We start from the raw sequence: 20,167 nt of genomic DNA, 5'->3' as shown, positions 1-20,167 counted from the left end.
ATTCACTTCAAGTTCTGGAAAAAAAAGTTTGTTTTTTCTAAATTTATAAGTTAGTGCTTTGTTAAAAAAAAATAAGCCGAGAGTTTGTGAGGCCGAAAAGGAAAACGAAACATAAGCGAAGTAGAGTTTTAATAGTAAATAGAGGCATGTGTGTAAGTTAAGGTCAGGTTCATGCGCAGACTGGGCAGAGGGTGGAGACAGAGAGACTCGGACTGGGGAGCGGGATAGTTCCGAGGCGCGCTACTCCCGGCCGGGACACAGCAACAGTTTTTCCCAGTTTAGCGGCGTCCAGGAGGGGCTGAGAGAACAAGACGGGACAGGAGTGTCCGAGCTGCGGTAACAGGTTGGGTAAAGTTCATCACTCTACCTCCTTTTCTTCTCTCCACTTCAGGAGTTTGTGGAAGTGTCAGCGGCACCTGAGGGGATTCTTCAGCTTGAGGACTGTCCTGTCAAAGGGCACGAGTCCCACACCTTAGCAGCAGATTTAGTGGGACCAGTTTAAAGGTGTTCAGATTTAATGGTACAGTTTAAAGATGGGTTCAGATTTAATGGTACAGTTTAAAGATGGGTTCAGATTTAATGGTACAGTTTAAAGATGGGTTCAGATTTAATGGTATAGGTTAAAGATGGGTTCAGATTTTAAGGAACCAGTTTGAAGGGGGTTTCGATTTAATGGGACCGTTTAAAGGGGTTCTGTCCGCCCATATTGTGTAGCTGTGTCTATGAAGCAAGCAGTCGTGAATTAAATGTAAAGTATGAAGCGGGCGGGGGTAATCTCCTGTGAGCCCGGAGGTGTGTGGTTGTAGCCGGCTCGTGTATGAAGTTCTCACTTTTATGCCAAAGGGTAACGAAGTTCAGGAGTTTAGGCGCTTGTTTATTTTCGATGGGCGGCTATGGGGAGGGGAGAGGTTTCTATAACATTTAACTGAAGCTCTCTGATAAATGTACAGGGCGAGGGAGTCTAATAGCTCCTGCAGAGAGATTGTTCCCAGTGACTGTAGTTTGGCTGCTCCCCATTCAGTGCTGGAAGTGTATTTATTTCCATGTTTGGGTTTATTTTTAGTTCCTTAGACCGTAATTCCCCCGCTATTATTGGATGTTGGTGTGTGTTACTAAACCTGCTTTTTGTCTGGTTTCGAAGGCTCGCTCCATACTTCCCGAATGACAGCGACGTGGCATCTCACCTTCCAACACAAAACTTAGTCACTTCTAAGCAACCTGGTGCTCGGTTTAAAGGTAAAGGCACCATGTCCGAGAACAAAACACAAGCTGGGTAAGGAGAGAACATTTCTCATTCCTTCTGGTTATAGTCTACAACTGGTGTGTCCGTGCTGACGTGTAACTAATCCTTGCTTCCTATTATTTACCATCTTTCTATTGGCATCTGGTCACCGGGTTTGTTTCTCAGTACAACGTGGAGTGTGGTTCTAGGGGCAGAATGGGCAGGTACAAGCACCTACTTATTACCGTGTAGCTCGTTGATTAGATAAGGTGTGTGGAGAGTATGGCGCCAGGAACACGGCCGGACGTCAAGCAGACCTTTATAATTTAAAGAACGTGTATAGGCAAATAGAGATTAAAAATTAAGGTTTAAATTATATACAAAATAAGGATAATCACAAACAAATCTTATTGATCATAATCAGAAGCATGCTTGGGTTTATTTGCCTCTGAGTCAGAAGGTTCTGGGTTTCCAGTTCCACACCAGAGACTTGAGCACATAACCTAGACTGACAAAGTACTGAAGGTGCCCTGCACTGTCAGAGGTGCCGTATTTTGGATGAGACGTTAAAGCGAGGCTTTGTCTGTCCTCTGGGTTTCCTACATTACAACGGTGACTACCACTTCAAAAGTACTTTATTGATTGTGAAGTGCCTTGGGATGTCAAGGTCATGAAAGGTGCTATATAAATGCAAGTTCTTCTCTCTTAAAGTTACAGTTCCAAATATAGTGTAAACCAGGAGGTTGAAGTTATGAGGAGGCAGAGGGAGTAAGTTGTCCGTGGAGGTTAGGATTATTGGTATAAAACGTGAGTAAGATTGCAAAAATGATCTTGCTGAAAACAGTCGCCTGTGTAAATGTTTCAAAACATTTTGGGTCTTAAGAGCTGGTCATTTTTGTATGGGTTATATAATTATAAAGTCATGGGATGGATGAATGACCAAATAGTTGTATTGCAAAGCTCCTTCAAGAAGTGCCTACACTCTGGAAGATGCCCCACTTAAAATTGTGGTGTGAATTCCACAAAAGTGGAACAAGTTATGCTAAACTTGTATAGAACCTTGGTTAGACCATACTTGGAATACTGTGCACAGTTCTGGTCTCCATTATTATAAAAAGGACATAGAGACAATGGTGCAAAAAAATTCACGATGATACCAGAACTGAGAGGATGTACTTAACAGGAAAGGATGAATAGGCTGGGGCTCTTTTCTCTAGAAAAGAGAAGGCTGAGGGCTGTTCTGATAGAGGTCTTTGAGATAGGATAGACGTAGAGAAAATGTTTTGAGTTGTGGGGGTGTCCAAAACTAGAGGTCACAAATATAAGACAGTCACTAATAAATCCAATAGGGAATTCAGGGAATTATTCAATAGGGAATTATACCCAAAGAGTGGTAAGAATGGGGAACTTGCTACCACATGGAGTGGTTGAGGCAAATAGTGTAGATGCATTTAAGGAGAAGCTAGATAAGCACATGAGGGAGAAAGGAATAGAAGGGTATGCTGATAGGGTTAGATGAAGAGAGGTGGGGGGAGGCTCGTGTGGAGCATAAACGGCGGCATAGAAAAGTTGAGTCGAAAGGCCTGTTTCTGTGCTGTAGACTCTTTGTAACTATATAACAGATAAACTGGTCTGTCTGGGTCCTTGCTTTAATGTTGTGCTCTGTGATTCTGTTTCTGGTTGCTACACCTTCCCCTCCCTCAATAGCTGGAGAATGTGTGGTTGGAAAACCCCCTCACTGGTTTGTACAGCTGGGCTTAACTGCTGATTGTATGAGTGGCCCTGGTAAGGTGCCTCTCGGTCCTTCTGTGGCTGCAGGGAGGAGGGGAATCTATAAAACGCCCTTTCTGTAGGTGGGCCTTTGCTGAATGCAACATAAATGGCTGGATTTGTTCCAAATGTTAGTAAGCCAGGGTAGTTCATGCAATACTGCAGGCTGATCTCTATCAGTCATACACTTTGACTTTTAGTTTCTTTCTCCCTCTAGTTTATTAGGCATTCTTCAAATGTACAGCGACCTATTTATGTGTGACTGGCTGCGTAGTTCGGATAAGTATGATGATGCAGATACTGTAAACAGATCCTTCCTCCCTCAGTACTATAGTGTAGTGTTCCCCTAGATGATGTGCTCAAGTTTGTGGAGCGGGCTTGAACCCACAACCATTTACAGGCAAGATTGAGACCAACTGAGCCGAGGAGACACAGTGCCTTGTTCAAGAATTTAGCATTGGAGCTATTGCAAACAGAAACTGTCATCGATGCCTGTAATTTTGTATGTATTCAATACTAAAAATATTCCTGACAGATTTATGCAGGGGCAGGACCAGTTGGAACAACCATACTATTATTATTGGTTGTCAAGGAAATGTTCTGACTCAATTTGAGTTCTACAGGTTACCTGTAAACCACAGTGATGCTGTGATACTTTTTTCCCCATAATTAACATGTATATCATGTTAAATCTGTTTCCTCAAATGACTTGGATCTTAATGGGTGATGATGTAGAGTGGCTTTGTAGTTGAATACGGAAATGATAATGTTTTAAGAAACCTGCTGGCGTGGTAGAAACTACATTTTTCTGGCAAGTTTTTCCTCCTCTTAATTGCCCCCTCAATGTTTCTCCCTTCCTCTCTTGAATTGGACAGGGGACTCGTTTAAAAGAAACGTTGGTTAGGACAGAGAGAACTGCCCTGCTCTTACTTTAAGTGGCTCAGTGGTAGCACACTCACCTTGGGGTCCGAAGGTCGTGAGTTTGAGTCCCACTCCAGAGACTTGAGCACGTAATCTAGACTGACACTCCAGTGCAATACAGAGGGAGTGCTGCACTGTCGGAGGTGCCGTGTTTCGGATGAGACGTTAAACCGAGGCCCAATCTGCCCTCTAGGCATTATTAGAAGAAGAGCAGGGGAGTTTTCCCAGTGTCCTGCCTGACATTTATCCCTGAATCAACAACTAAAATCAGATTATCTGGTCATTATGTAATTGCTGTTTGTGGGTCTTTGCTGTACACAAATTGGCTGCCATATTTCCTGCATTACAAGCAGTGATTACACTTCAAAAGTACTTAATTGGCTATGAAGTGCTTTGGGAAGTCCTGAGGTCTTTAAAAGGTGTTGTATAAATGCAAGTTCTTTCTTTCCTTGGGTGAATCGGAAATAGGTTCTGCTGCATGTGAGAGGTGTACTGTTTGACAAGCATTTGGATTCTTAAATGACTTGATTGAGTTGCATTTGATCTGCCGGCTGGGATTTTGTAAGCAAAGCCCTGTTAATGAGTGAGTGGTTGAAAAAAACAGATGGGACAGTCCAGTCAGCTTTACTTGATCATTAGAACTGAATGGCCCCCTGAATTTTTCCTAAAAACTATATTACTGAAAACTGCACAGCTACGCACAGTGCTGGCAGTACTTGGACTGCACCCTACTTGCTGAAGCTTTTGTATTTCTGTGGGACAGGCAGGATTATACTGCATGTCTGGTGTTGGTGTGACACACAGGATAATGCTGCAATGTGTCGTCAATCTGGTTAGTATTCGGTTTCGGTTATGTTGTGACTGTCCCAGATCTGGGTGCACCTGGATTCGACCGGCCTTGTATAATTCAGCCTGATCTGCCGAGCACTGAAAAACCTACCAAATCACTCTTGAGTGAGATTATGCAACAATGTAAATATGCTTAGCTGGTGCAATCAGCAGTGGACTGGTTATCAGGCAAATCATCACAAATGGGTGCGGCAGCAAGGCAGGAGAATTTTACTGTATCCATCCCAGTCCCCTGCTGGCTTTTTTAAAAAAACAAATCGTTTCGACATTGTATTTATTTGGCAAACATAGCACTGTGTTCACAGTGAATTTCTTTTTTCTTTCAATCTAAAAACCTGAACATGCAGGCGAGGTCTGGGTTTCATGACTCATCTGAAAGACAGCACCTCTGACAGTGCATGTGATTGTTGAAAAGTATCACTCAGAACTCGCTAACTGAATATTACATAGAATTGCATAGAATTTACAGCACAGAAACAGGCCATCGGGCCCCAGCAGGTCTATGCCAGTGCTTATGCTCAACATGAGCCTCCTCCCACCCTACTGTATATGTGTGCGTACGTGTGATTTTAGATTAAGGTAAAACTTGCACTAAGTGCTGCTTGGTGCATTCCATTGTTCTCTGCACTTCTGGAGGTTTTAAGTCTTGAGGTGACCTGATCTGGGTCCTTTTAAAGTGCTAAGGTGTGGTGATAGAAATGGAAGGAGGCTATTTCACTTGAACTAAGATAATGCAAATCCAACATAGGGAATAGAGCAAGAAAGAAAAAAATATACAATGGAAATAAGAGGTTATGTTGAGGAATGGATGCAGTTATTTGCATCTTAAGCAAGGTCTGTGAAATGGTGGGTAAATGTATGAAAATATTATATCTGTGAGGTCTTGTATCATTGTCAAAAAAGTACATAATTTTGTACTAGAGATTTGAAGAAACATCTCCCCCTGTCCCCTGCTCTAGAACAGTGGATCAGATTCCCTGCAAAATCGGTCGAAAACTGCATAGATGAAAGCAGATGCTGTAATGGTTCTGCTGTAACCATTTACACCTCCTCAGCACCCATCTTTTGTCTCCTCTTGTCCCATTATCTTGCACCATCATCCCTTTTGTTATTTAATCACTCCTGCCCTCCACCCTATCACAGATCTTTCCCTTTGTTAAATCTCTAATTTCAAGTTCTGATGAAAGGTCTTCGACCTGAAACGTTAACTCTGTTTCTCTCTCCACGGATGCTGCCTGACCTGCCGAGTGTTTCCAGCACTTTATTATTTCTGATTTCCAACATCTGCAGTATTTTTTGCTTTTGTATTGATGAAATGGAAGTTGATGAATATCTGATAAGCAAAATGCAGTAGGAGCTGGAAATGTGAAAGGTGGGGTTAACGTTTTGGGTCAGAACCTGATAAATTTCTGGTTGGGAATGAGGTTGAAGGTTATAGGAATAATTACAGAATGAGATGATAGTTCCTGTTGTGTGTGGGGTGGGAGAGGGGATTTCTGTAGTGGACAGAAAGTCTGGGTTGAACACTGGAGATGGATAAATAGCTACAGTTTTGCTCATTTTAGTAGCAATCTTGCCCCTGGGTCAGAAGTTTGTGCGTTCACACCAGGACTTGAGCACACAGTCTCGGCTGTCACTTTAGTGCATTACGGAGGGAGTGTTGCATTGTCAGAAGTGCTGTCTTTTGGATGAGATGTAAAAACGTGGCCTTTTTACCTGTTCAGCGTGGTACTATTCGAAGAAGGGCAGGGGAGTTCTGTGTCCCAGCCAACATTCCTCTGTTCTTCTTACACTATGATGTGGAGATGCCGGTGATGGACTGGGGTTGACAAGTGTAAGGAATCTTACAACACCAGGTTATAGTCCAACTGTTTTATTTGAAAATCATAAGCTTTCGGAGGCTTTCTCCTTCACCTGACGAAGGAGAAAGCCTCCGAAAGCTTATGATTTTCAAATAAAACAGTTGGACTATAACCTGGTGTTGTAAGATTCCTTACACTTCTTACACTAGACATCTCCTCATCTGTTTGTTCCTTCAGCCGCAATGCACCTGCCCTTTGGAATTTCTTCTTCCTTCCTGCTTTCAAAAGCCTTCTCGATGCCCTCCTCTTCGTCTGTGCCTTCAGATCTCAATACTAGCCCCTTCCATTTTTCTTCACCATATCCCATTCCTCCTAATCATTAAATTCTCTGAGACATGTACGTGTGAAGCGTTATATAAAAGCAACTTGTTGATCCTTATAATTGGACAAAGTTCCACTGGAGTAGAAAAATTACCCTACATACTGGTTTTGTTTTTTCTTCACATTTTCTCCCCTCTTCTGAAGATGTTGAGTCCTGCCTTGAGGATACCTTACCTCTGTGCCCACTACTGATGTATAAGCCCAGACAAGGGAATGATGTGCTATTCAACTATGGAGGGCTTCACAACACAGCCCCATTCTGTTCTACACACACACACACACACATCTATATACATGTTTTAAATCAATATCAATCAGGGCAGCCACTCCAGCTCAATTTCTCCCCACACTCTGATTGTCCTCTCCCTACAGCAGGGATTGGACCAGGCTTTCTTGGTCTGTGCAGTTAGTTATGACACTGCATTTGATTGGAGACAACAATTGTAGTGTAGCCAGCTGTGTGAGTCTGTGCCGTTGTGCACTCTATGGATTTGAGTGGCGAGTAAGTAGGTTAAACTTGGCTTGCTATCCGTGAGACAGGTTACCATTCAATGTTCAGGTTCCATCTTGACATAGGAACATAGCAACATAAGAACAGGAGTAGGCCATTCAGCCCCTCGAGACTGTTCAGCCACTCAATCAGATCATGGCTGATCTGTACCTCAACTCCATTTAACTGCCTTTGTTCCATATCCCTTGATACCCTTAACTAACAATTATCTATTGACCTCAGTCTTGAAAATTTCAATTGACCCCCAGCATCCACAACCTTTTGGGGGAGCAAGTTCCACATTTCCACGACCCTTTGTGTGAAAAAGTCCTTCCTGATTTAGCTCCTAAATGCCGTAGTCCTCATTTTAAGGTTATACCCCCTTGTTCTGGATTCCCTCATCAAATTCTTTTAACATTTTAAACACCGATTAGATCACCTCTCAACCGTCTAAACTCAAAGGACTACGAACCAAGTTCATGCAACTTGTCCTCGTAATTTAAGCCATCAATCGGAGATGATTACCACTTCTATTGTGAGACCTTGGTTTAAGGGCAAAGCCCACAGCAGAAAGACACCAAGGTTTAACTCGAATACAAATGGGATGTGGTGTGGCCCAGAACTGAGTGTAAGTGTAAATCTTGTTCCTGGGAGGCAGGAGTGCACAGCTCAACCACTGTATGAATATAATTCATTCAATTAACCTCTTCTGGAGTGTGGGTTGATCTTGCCTTGCGGACAAAGTTGTGATTTATAGGTTTCTTTTTACGGTTCTGATGGGTATGTTGAGTGGAGCTGCCCAAGACCATGTGTTAGCCTGCTTACTACAAATAGTTCCTTGAGTGAGAAAGCATTCTCTTCCTTTCTCGTTGCAACCCCTCACAAAAAGGCTAGTCAGGATGCAATCGAGTTGTAGCCTTTGTTCTTTAATGTATTGTGTCTTTGAGTGTTCTGCACAGCTGTCAAATCGGGCAAATCTTAGGCAAGGTTTTGACAGGAGTCAGCCATGAGGGGTCGTCTGACTCTTCTTCCGTGCCTAGAAGCACACAAGACAACCCATATCTTCCACTGCTTCTCACAATAGGCAGATCGTGCACTGGGTTATTTCTGTAACAAAGTCCCTTTTTACGTGGGCAGGTCATTAGTCTGACTCACGACACCCTGCCAGGGGAACCAGCTAGATGAGATAAGAGGGGTCGCAATTCCACTCCCATCAGACGCGAGTACCCGGCTGGATATCAACCCAGTATTTATAGACCGGAGCTCTGATCTCCTGCTCACTGCTGCTGCAATGGGGGCACACTTCACTCCCATGGGGCATGAGTATCCCACTGGATGTCAACCCAGTGTTCAGAGACTAGAACTCTCGTCTCCACTTACTGGGGTGTAGCCTTGCACTAAGTACACAAATATGCCAAAAGTGCCAAACTCTGTTGCACTGACTGCCAGTGAAGCCTGGCCTCTGCTTTAATCCTAGTCTAGTACAGCAACCTCAATATATTTTTCTTTCCTCTCTTCCCTCGGTTTGTCTTTTTCTTCCCGCAACCCCCCCGCCCCCACACTTCTGTCTTTAGCTCACTGCAAATGCTGGTAAAAGAGCTTAGCTACTTCAGTGGGCAATAGTGTTTGTCTTACCTGTCTGCTGCCACAAATCCACAGACAGTTGGGATGTGGACTTTTGGTGCTGTTTTTATCTCTCAACATTTGTACAAATTTCAGTTGGTGCCCAAAATACAGTAGAAACAGTAAAGAATTGCTATTTACACAGTCTTGTTGTCTATGTTCAGCCAGCAGATAAACAGTATTTGTATCTAGTTCCCATGCTCTCTAATGTGCTAACGCTTTATTCCGGTCGATCCCAACTATTTCTCTTCTATTGGAAGTTCTCTAGAGATGTCACTAGTCTGCATGTTGTGTGGCCACCTTGAAGCTTTTACTTTAGAAAACTTTCCTGTGCATCTGTGTCCCTGTGAGAAATTTTCTTTTCAGTGAAGTGGAAAATATGGCCCTCCATGGAGATAAGATTGCAATTCTGTGTGAAACATGGCAGTTTATCATGATATTACCTATTATTTGGCTACTGACTGGTTTTGCTTAATCTACATGATATCCCAACAGTCTTCCAAATATGTGTTTAAAAAAAATGCACTCATTTTAAAAAATTTGTTCTTGGGATGCGGGTGATGCTGTTAAGGCTCAGTTTATTGCCCATCCCTAGTTGCTCTGAGGTCGTGGTGAGCCTTCTCCTTAAACCGTTGTGGTCTGTGTGGTGACAATGATATGAGTAGGGAATTCCAGGATATTGACCCAGCGATCACAAAGGAACAGCAGTATATGTCCAAGTCAGGTGTATGTAACTTGGAGGGGAACTTGGGAGGTCAGTGGTTGCATTGGTTTTAATCTTCCAGATTTTCCTAGATTCTAGAACGGTCCCCTTGGCTCAGAAGGTAGCAAATATAACCCCACTATTTAAGAAAGGAGGGAGAGAAAAAACAGGGAAGTATAGGCCAGTTAGCCTGACACAGTCGTAGGGAAAATGCTAGAATCTATTATTAAGGATGTAGTAACAGGGCACTTAGAAAATCATAATATGATTAAGCAGAGTCAACGCGGTTTTATGAAAGGGTAATCGTGTTTGACAAATCTATTAGTTTATTGGGGGTGTAACTAGCAGGGTAGATAAAAGGAATGTAGTATATTTGGATTTTCAAAAGACATTCGATAAGGTACCACACAAGAGGTGTTACACAAGGTTAGGGCTCATGGGATTGGGGGTAATATATTAGCATGGATTGAGGATTACTTTCTGTCCGTGAACGAGACAGTGGGAATAAATGGGTTATTTTTGGGTTGGCAGGTTGTAACTAGTGGGGTGCTGCAAGGATCAGTGCTTGGGCCTCAGCTGTTTACAATGTATATCAATGACTTACACTCGATCCCCTCGTCTAACGTATCCAAGTTTGCTGATGATAGTAAGTTGTGAGGAGGAAGCAAAGGGATATGGACAGGTTAAGTGAGTGGGCGAGAAGGTGGCAAATGGAGTATAATGTGGGGAAATATGAAATTATCCACTTTGGTAGAAAGAATATAAAACAGAATATTTTTTAAAAGGTAAGAGACTACCTTTCGGTATTCAGAGGGATTTGGGTATCCTTGTAAACGAATCACAGAAAGTTAACATGTAGGTACAGCAAGCAATTAGGAAGGCAAATGGTATTTATTGCAAAGGGATTGGAGTATAAGAGTAAGGAGGTCTTGCAGCAATTATATAGGGCTCTGGTGAGACCACACCTGGAGTACTGTGTACAGTTTTGGTCTCCTTACCTAAGGAAGGAGATGCTTGCTGTGGAGGGGGTGCAACAAAAGTTCACTAAATTGATTCCTGGGATGAGAGGGTTGTTATATGAGGAGAGATTGAGTAGAATGGGCCCCGAGTTTAGAAGAATGAGATGATCTCATTGAAACGTTGAAATTCTAAAAGGGCTTGACAAGGGTGGATGCTGATGGGCTGTTTCCCCTGGCTGGAGAGTCTACAATTAGGGGTCATAGTCTCAAGATAAGGGGTCGGCCATTTAGGATCGAGATGAGGAAAAATTTCTTCACTTGGAGGGTTGTGAATCTTTGCAATTCTCTACCCCAGAGGGCAGTGAATGCTTAGTTGTTGAGTATGTTCAAGACTGAGATTGATAGATTTTTGGACATTATGGGAATCAAAGGATATGGGGATGGGGCGGGAAAGTGGAGTTGAGGTAGACGATCTGCCATGATCTTATTGAATGGCAAAGCAGGCTCGAAGATCTGTATAGCCTACTCCTGCTCCAATTTCTTATGTTCTTATGTTCCATGAACAGAACAAGAAAGTGAGACAGTGATAGGATGGAACAACATGTGTGTGAGAGTAAGTGCGTGTGTAAACAGTGCAGAACTGCTTTGAATTGTATATATGTGAATGTAGGGACAAAGTTGCCAAGGCCAACAATCTTCTGACACACCAATTTAAAAATCCAAATTACAGTAGCAACTACCTATAATTCAGTTTTCCTTTGCCATTAATAACTGTTGTAATTTTCCACTATCCTATTTTTGGAAACCAACTTTTTCTGGCATGTTATAGACTCCTGTCCTATCCCTACATCCCTTGATTCCCTCAGTGTCCAAAAATCTATCGATCTCAGTCTTGAATATACTTAATGACTGAGCATCCACAGCCCTCTGGGGTAGAGAATTCCAAAGATTCACAACCCTACGAATACTGACTGGAATGCCCTTGAAGGGAAGGTTTATCATCGCCAGCTCCTGCAAATGCATACTTGGCCCAAATGTAGAATCAGAATGCCTTAGTGTGTCAGATATAATCTGTTCCTCCCGCACTTCATTTTCTTAGGCTGCAGCACATTGTTTGAAGCCTTTCCCTCTCCCCCTGCCCCCCGCCCCTGAAGGTTCACTTCCTGTACTCCCTTCTCAATGTGCAAGCCTAGACAATAAGAGATGGCAGCCTCTCCAATCGTGGAGGACATCACATCACATCCTGTCCTCACCTGATGTTCACTCCTGCATCTTTTCCAGAAGGAATTTCTGGACAGTGATTAGCAGTAAGGTTTTGCTGATTTATTTTTAAAACCTCTCCTTAACCCAATGAATGTCCCTTTCATTGCTCCAGCTGAAACAAGCTAACTCTAGATCCACTGAGTTTTTGACCTTCTCTCAATAGCTCAGGGAGGAGGCCAGGCCAGATGTCTCCCCACAGGAGATAGTTAACTTTTTCATTCCCCATGGTGGCTGATTAAAGAGTGGCTTGGGAACAGGCTGTGCTGTCCACACTGGTAGTTGTTGGCTCATCCAGCAAGGCCTGAGAGAGAAGTAGGAGGAAAGAATTAGATGGGTACCATCCCTCCCTTGCAAAGAAAAATATAAATTGAAGTGTCGTGCTGCCAGTGTACCCTTTTTTAAAAAAAGGCTAAATGGATTTGTAAGGTTACCATGCACAGGAGCACTTGAAAACAAGCACATATGTCTTTTCATGTTGCAGGTTCAAATGGAGTTCATAGAAAGAAAAAGCAGATGTGTTAAATCTCATTCATAGGATATCCTTTTTGTTGACCTATTGAAATCAAACTTGTGCCATTCTTCCATAGATTGGTCTCCTTACATTACTAATTTCAGAAGCTGAGATATGGTTTCATGGCAGTCGTTGCCTCTTCCACTGCCATCTTCTATTTCTCAGCTCCACCACCAGTTGACTATTCACCCTTGGGGAGCATCATAGCCAGGCCTGGTCATGTTCCCTCTTTACTTCCACGCGCTTTCCAACAACAGTCACTGGACATCAGCCTGGCCTATATTGTATAGTATTACACAACATAGTACATTTACCAGTTGAGCTTTGGGGGGGGGGGGGGTTTATTATTATTATGATAATCTCTGATATGAGTGTTGCTGGCAAGGCTGGCATTCATTGGCCATCCTCTCCTGAAGAAGTAAATGGGAATGAGAGCCTTTATTATACTAATTTACAAATATTACCCTTTCTTTTGTTTAGTCTGATTTTTGGGAGCTGATGTAGCTGTAAGATAATGCTTAACACCTGAATTTGAGCAAACTGAGTGGAAAGCTAAAGTTAATTTCATTGTCGTGTGGCACCCATAAGAACAAATATCTATCAGATAATTTACAGATGAGGATGGCCATTTGGCCCATCTTAATTCACCCATCCAGCATGAGTCTATAGTTCCTCCATGCTGCATCTAATTGTTGCTTAAATGATCCCAGGGTTCTTGTGTCTCTTACTCTATCTGGGAGTCCATTCCACATGTTGATCACTGTGTGTGAAGAACTATTTTCTGATCTCAGCCCTAAATTTGCCCTTTTACTAGCTTGAACATGTGACCCTTTGTCCTGTGCTCTCAATTTAATCTAAGGTTGTTCACTAATTCTAATTCCTATCATCATGTAAACATATTGTAAATACAGAAAGTAACTGTCCATTTGTGTGTAAGTCATATTCCCACTCTTGATTAAAAGCTTTACTGTCTGGTACATGTTGGAAGTTGGCAGTTTACTTGTGGAGAACTTTGCATTTGTCATGATAATTGGACCTGAGTTGACAACCAGAGCTGGTTTCTAGGGCATTCAAGTGCGATTGTGTAATTCTTTTTATTGCAGTACAGTTCACCAGAGATATTAAGTTGCCCCAAATGTGGCCATTAGACCGGGGTGGATTTAGATGGGTTTAATTTTATTTTTTTGATTACAAGTTTCTCTCTCCCTTCTCACATTTCCTGCTTTTTGCTCCTGTTCCCCTACCCCCACCTCAAGACTCTGGGCCATACTCCAACCACAACAAGGTCATAAAACAAGTTATAAAAAATACAGTTTTCCAAAGAATGCTCTGAGGAATGTAGAAAAAAAGTGCATTCCCTCTGAGGAAAAAGTAAGACTGAAAGAGGAAGCCAAAAATAACTTGGAGGCTAATCAGAATTATTGTAGTAGAAACAAGAAATAAAAATTAGTGAGCAATAATATGTTATGAAGAAACAACAACAACTTGCATTTATATAGCGCCTTTAATGTAGTAAAACGTCCCAAGGTGCTTCACAGGAGCATTATCAAACAAAATTTGACACTGAGCCATAAAAGGAGATATTAGGACAGATGACCAAAGCTTGGTCAAAGAGGTAGGTTTTAAGAAAAGTCTTAAAGGAGGTAGGGATGGGATTCCAGAGCTTAGGGCCTAGGCAGCTGAAGGCACGGCCGCCAACGGTGGAGCGATTAAAATCGGGGATGCGCAAGAGGCAAAAATTGGAGGAACACAGAGATCTCGGAGGGTTATAGGGCTGGAGGAGGTTACAGAGATGGGGAGGGGTGAGGCCATGGAGGTATTTGAAAATAAGAATTTTAATATCGAGGCATTCCTGGACCAGGAGCCAATGTAGGTCAGCGAGCACAGGGGTGGTGGGAGAACGGGACTTGGTGCGAGTTAGGATATGGGCAGCAGAGTTTTGGATGAGCTCAAGTTTATGGAGGATGGAAGATGGGAGGCCAGCCAGGAGACCATTGGAATAGTTGAGCCTAGAGGTAACAAGGCTAGGATGAGGGTTTCAGCAGCAGATGAGCTGAGGCAGTGGCGGAGACGGGCGATGTTATGAGGTGGAAGTAGGTGGTCTTGGTGATGGAGTGGATATGTGGTCAGAAGCTCATTTCAGGGTTAAATGGGATGCCAAGGTTGCGAACGGTCTGGTTTAGTCTGAGACAGTGGCCAGGGAGAGGGATGGAGTCGGTGGCTAGGGAACACAGTTTGCAGCGGGGATCAAGACAATGGCTTTGGTCTTCCCAATATTTAGTCGGAGGAAATTTTTGCTCAACCTCGGACAAGCAGTGACAAATGAGACGATGGAGGGGTCGAGAAAGGTCGTGGTGAGGTACAGCTGGGTGTCGTCAGCGTATATGTGGAATCTGGCATTGTGTTTTCGGATGATGTCGCCGAGGGGCAGCATGTAGATGAGAAATGGGAGGGAGCTAAGGATAAATCAATGGGGGACTCCAGAGGTAACGGTGCAGGAGCGGAAAGAAAAGCCATTTCAGGTGATTCTCTGGCTACGACTGGATAGATAAGAATGGAACCAGGCGAGTGCAGTCCCAACCAGCTGGACGACGGAGGAGAGGGATTGGAGGAAGATGGTATGGCCAACCATTTCAAAGGCTGCAGACAGGTCGAGAAGGATGTGGAGGGATAGTTTACCACGGTCACAGTCACATCAAAGTCACAAATGACATCCCATAAGGGCCGTTTCAATACTGTGGTGGAGCGGAAACCTGATTGGAGGGATTCAAACATGGAGTTGCGGGAAAGATGTGCATGGATTTGGGAGGCGACAACAAGTTCGAGGACTTTGTAGAGGAAAGGGAGGTTGGAGATGTGGCGGTAGTTTATGTGGACAGAGGGGGTCAAGGGTGGGTTTTTTGAGGGGGGGTGATGACGACAGATTTGAAGGGGAGGGCGACAGTACCTGAGGAGAGGGAACCGTTAACAATATCAGCTAACGTGGGGGCCAGGAAGGGAAGTTGGGTGGTCAGCAGTTTGGTGGGAATAGGGTCGAGGGAGCAGGAGGTGGGTCTCATGGTCAAGATGAGCTCAGAGGGGATGAGGGGAGATAGGAGAGAAATTAGAGAAAGATGCGAGTTCAAGGCTAGGGCAGGAGGGAACCTGGGGGAAGTTTGGCTTGGGGGGGCTAGGGGAAGGGAGGGAAGTGGCAGAGGCAGCTAAACGGATGGTCTCAATCTTAGTGACAGAAGTCCATGAGTTCTAGCCGCGCCTCTAGCCAAACTGTTCCAGTACAGCTACAACACTGGCATCTACCTGACAATGTGGAAAATTGCCCAGGAACGTCCTATCCACAAAAAGCAGGACAAATCCAATCCAGCCAATTACCGCCCCATCAGTTTACGCTCAATCATCAGCAAAGTGATGGAAGGTGTCATCGACAGTGCTATCAAGCGGCACTTACTCACCAATAACCTGCCCACCAATGCTCAGTTTGGGTTCCGCCAGGACCCACTCAGCTCCAGACCTCATTACAGCCTTGGTCCAAACATGGACAAAAGAGCTGAATTCCAGAAGTGAGGTAAGAGTGACTGTCCTTGACATCAAGGCAGCATTTGACCGAGTGTGGCACCAAGGAGCCCTAGTAAAATTGAAGTCAATGGGAATCGGAGAAAACTCTCCAGCGGTTGGAGTCATACCTAGCACAAAGGAAGACGGTAGTGGTTGTTGGAAGCCAATCATCTCAGCCCCAGGACATTGCTGCAGGAGTTCCTCAGGGCAGTGTCCTAGGCCCAACCATCTTCAGCTGCTTCATCAATGACCTTCCCTCCATCATAAGATCAGAAATGGGGATGTTCGCTGATTGCACAGTGTTCAGTTGCATTCGCAACCCCTCAAATAATGAAGCAGTCCATGCCCGCATGCAGCAAGACCCGGACAACATCCAGGCTTGGGCTGATAAGTGGCAAGTAACATTTGCATCAGGCAATGACCATCTCCAACAAGAGAGAGTCTAACCACCTCCCCTTGACATTCAACGGCATTAGCATTGCCAAATCCCCAACCATCAACATCCTCGGGGTCACCATTAACCAGAAACTTAACTGGACCAGCCATATAAATACTGTGGCTACAAGAGCAGGCCAGAGGCTGGGTATTCTGCGGCGAGTGACTCACCTCCTGACTCCCCAAAGCCTTTCCACCATCTACAAGGCACAAGTCAGGAGTGTGATGGAATAATCTCCACTTGCCTGGATGAGTGCAGCTCTAACAACACTCAAGAAGCTCGGCACCATCCAGGACAAAGCAGCCCGCTTGATTGACACCCCATCCACCACCCTAAACATTCACTCCCTTCACCACTGGCGCACTGTGGCTGCAGTGTGTACCATCTACAGGATGCACTGCAGCAACTCGCCAAGGCTTCTTCGACAGCACCTCCCAAACTCGCGACCTCTACCACCTAGAAGGACAAGGGCAGCAGGCACATGGGAACAACACCACCTGCACGTTCCCCTCCAAGTAACACATCATCCCGACTTGGAAATATATCGCCGTTCCTTCATCGTCGCTGGGTCAAAATCCTGGAACTCCCTACCTAACAGCACTGTGGGAGAACCTTCACCACACGGACTGCAGCGGTTCAAGACGGCGGCTCACCATCACCTTCTCAAGGGCAATTAGGGATGGGCAATAAATGCTGGCCTTGCCAGCAACTCCCAAATCCCATGAAGTTTTTTTAAAAAAAAAAGTCCATGAGCTCCTCACAGTTTAGGCAGAGGAGAGCAGGACCCGATAGTGCTTTGTGCTCCAGCTTGATCTGGCGATGAATGGCTAAACCAGCTGTCCGCCATAAATGTTCAAGTCTGCGTCCCTTAAGGGAGCGGAAATGAGGGCCATACCAGGGGAATGACCAGGGTGAAAGAGAGTAATGGTTTTAATGGGGACAAGGGCATCAAAGGTGGAAGTGAGGGTGTGATTGAGCATATCGGTAGCTGTAGAAAGGTCGTGATGAATGAAGGGCCAAAGGCTAGACAGTTGGGAATTTGAAAGTGCAATTGTAAGTAACTTGGGGGAGAGTTTTTTCCAGGGGTGGATGCAGAAGGAAGTGGAGTTGGAAGGGGGATGTGGGTGGGGAGGGATACAAGGATGGAGAGATGGCCTTATCCATGATTGACACGATATTAGAGGTCATCTTTGTCAGATAAATTTAAAATCCTTAAAACAACAACAACTTGCATTTAAAAAGCACCTTTAACGTAGTAAAACATCCCAAGGCGCTTCACAGGCGTGATTATCAAACAAAATTTGACACCAAGCCACAGTCTGCATGGGTTTAGATGCAGTAAGTCGTGACTTACAGATCTACTGGAATTTCTTTAATTTAATAAAACTGAATGACTGTTACACTGGTTTGCACATGGTGCTGTGTAAGTAAAGTGTATTACTGCATTGGAGGAGTAACACACTGATAGCATTTTGCCTATTATCCTGGCAATACATCCTTGCACTCCATTGTTATTGCAATAGCTTTGCAGTGCTGGTCGTGAAACTTGAGACTTGTGTGTTATAATGCCTAGGTGTTTGTCTTGTTCAATAGCCTTAAGTTCACAATCCTGCATGCTGTACACATGCTTGGCTTTAGCCCCACCGACATTCATAACACTACATTTATCTATATTAAATGACCTCTGCCAGATACAAAACCATTCCCCCGTTGCATCTAGATCTGCTGTAATCTATTTTTCTTTTCTAAGGTCTTAACACCCGCACAAATCTTTGTATCATCCGCAAACTTGTAGACAATTCCCCCCACGCCTTCATTCATATCATTGATAAAAATGAAGAGCACTGATCCCTGGTGAACTCCTAATAAGTGGTGCTCATTTCATTAATAACAACCTTCTGCCAATGAGAATGCAACTAATTCCTTCTGTAACTCAAAATCTGCCCTCCAATCTGACGACTCAATTTTATTAAGTAGCCAATTGTGTAGCATCTTGTCAAAGGCTTTTTGAAAACAAAGATACCCATTGTCAACCAGGCTACTTACACCCACCAATCTAGTAACGTCTTCAAAAAGTTCAACCTGGTTGGTGAGATATGACCACCTTTTCCAAAATCCATGTTGAGTGCCTCTAATAACCCCTTCTCCGTCCAGGTGGTCATGCAGAGTATCTCTGATGATCCCTTCTAGCAACTTGCCTCTAATTGAAGTCAAGCTAATGTACCTGTAATTTTCTGGCTCTGACTTGTTGCCCTTTTTAAATATTGGCATCACATGATCTTCACCCAAAAGGTAGTGGAAATCTGGAAAACTCTCCATAAAAGCTGAGGCTGGGGGTCAGTTGAAGTTGGTAGATTTTTTTTTTAGGCAAGGGCATTAAGGGTTACGGAGCCAAGGCGGGTAGATAGAATAAAGATATAGATCAGCCATGGTCTAATTGAATAGGCTCGAGGAACTGAATGGCCTAATCCTGTTCCTATGTATGCTCCTATCCATGGAAACTATTCTAGACCTAGCGAGCTGTTAAATAGATCAGAAAGCAGCTCTCGGAATATGGTTCCTATTTCTTTGAGCACCCTCAGGTGAATGCTGTTAGGACCAACAGCCTGGTCTGTTTTGAGACCCCTTATTTTATCCACGATTATATCCGCATCCACTCTGACACTTACAACTTTAGAGGCAAGTGTGCAGTACGTTATTGGCAACTCAGCATTGTCTTATGTAGTGAAGACTGACCCCATAGCCACTTAGAACCTCTGCCGTATCCTAGGAGTCAACCTGAATCTGCCCTGAGGAATCCTTCAATGGGCCCACTTAGTCCTTAATGGCTCTTTGGTTCGTAACAGCTGAAAAACATCTTGTTATTACTACCACAGCTATCCACTGTCTTCTTCTCCATGGTCCTTTTTGGCTGCTCTGATAGCAGTTTTCCTTGCCTTTAGCTAAGGCTCGCTACCTATCCCAGTTCACTGGGAACTATTTTCTTTAAGCCTGTAAAAGTATTTTTGCTTGAGTCTGACTTGTCCTTGAACATAACCCGTTGGCCATTTTGGCTTTGTTTTACCATGAGTCCCTTTTTACCTGTAGAGACATAACGTGGCTTCCCTTTGCATTAGGGTAGTTTTGAAGTTATTTCATTTTTCTTTGTTGGGAGTGTCCCTGCCTAGTAGGTCAGTCCAGTCGACATGATTCAAGTCCTCTGCTATCTTTGCAAATTTAGCCCTCTTGAAATCTGGTACTAGCATTAAATTTTCAGCAACTTTGGTTTGACTGATGAAGTTGAATGTAATTATATTGTGGTCACTGTTGCCCAGATATTTTCACACACAGAGGTCTAGTACTGCATCAGGTTTAGGGTTGCCAGCTTTGGTTGCTTGTATTCCTGGAGGCTTCATCATATGACTGCCTAACTTCAACTGCCCTGCTCCCACCATTGGTCGCCCAACACGTCCATCCTCACACCGCACCGCCTTCCCATGCCAATTTGAAGCCGATTGGATGATTCTTGACTGTCAGTCAAAACAACCTTTTTTCCCCATCTTCAATATTTTTATAACTAATAAATGAAAGTGTTCAAAGAAAATGGGGGGAAAAAAACACAACTTTTTTCATAACCCTATGATTTTTCTCCTGGGTTGCTCACAGCAGTGCCCTGGAGATTAATCTTCAATTCCTGGAAACTCCA

At 43.9% G+C, this 20,167-nt stretch overlaps 1 protein-coding gene across 2 annotated transcripts in view; it reads left to right on the top strand.

Annotated features, from left to right (window-relative positions):
- The first annotated feature begins 207 nt into the window (after nucleotides 1–207).
- Nucleotides 208–20,167, top strand: part of sgms2a (sphingomyelin synthase 2a) — a 70,449-nt gene continuing 50,489 nt past the window's right edge. For both annotated transcript variants that reach the window (XM_067994432.1, XM_067994433.1), the window contains exons 1-2: nucleotides 208–343; nucleotides 1,142–1,273. The gene's annotated coding sequence lies outside the window, so the exon portion shown is untranslated. The remainder of the gene's footprint in view (nucleotides 344–1,141; nucleotides 1,274–20,167) is intronic.

Source organism: Heptranchias perlo, chromosome 1, assembly GCF_035084215.1.
Source record: "Heptranchias perlo isolate sHepPer1 chromosome 1, sHepPer1.hap1, whole genome shotgun sequence".
NCBI classification, from domain to species: Eukaryota; Metazoa; Chordata; class Chondrichthyes; order Hexanchiformes; family Hexanchidae; genus Heptranchias; species Heptranchias perlo.
This window is presented reverse-complemented; position numbering and strand designations above follow the sequence as displayed.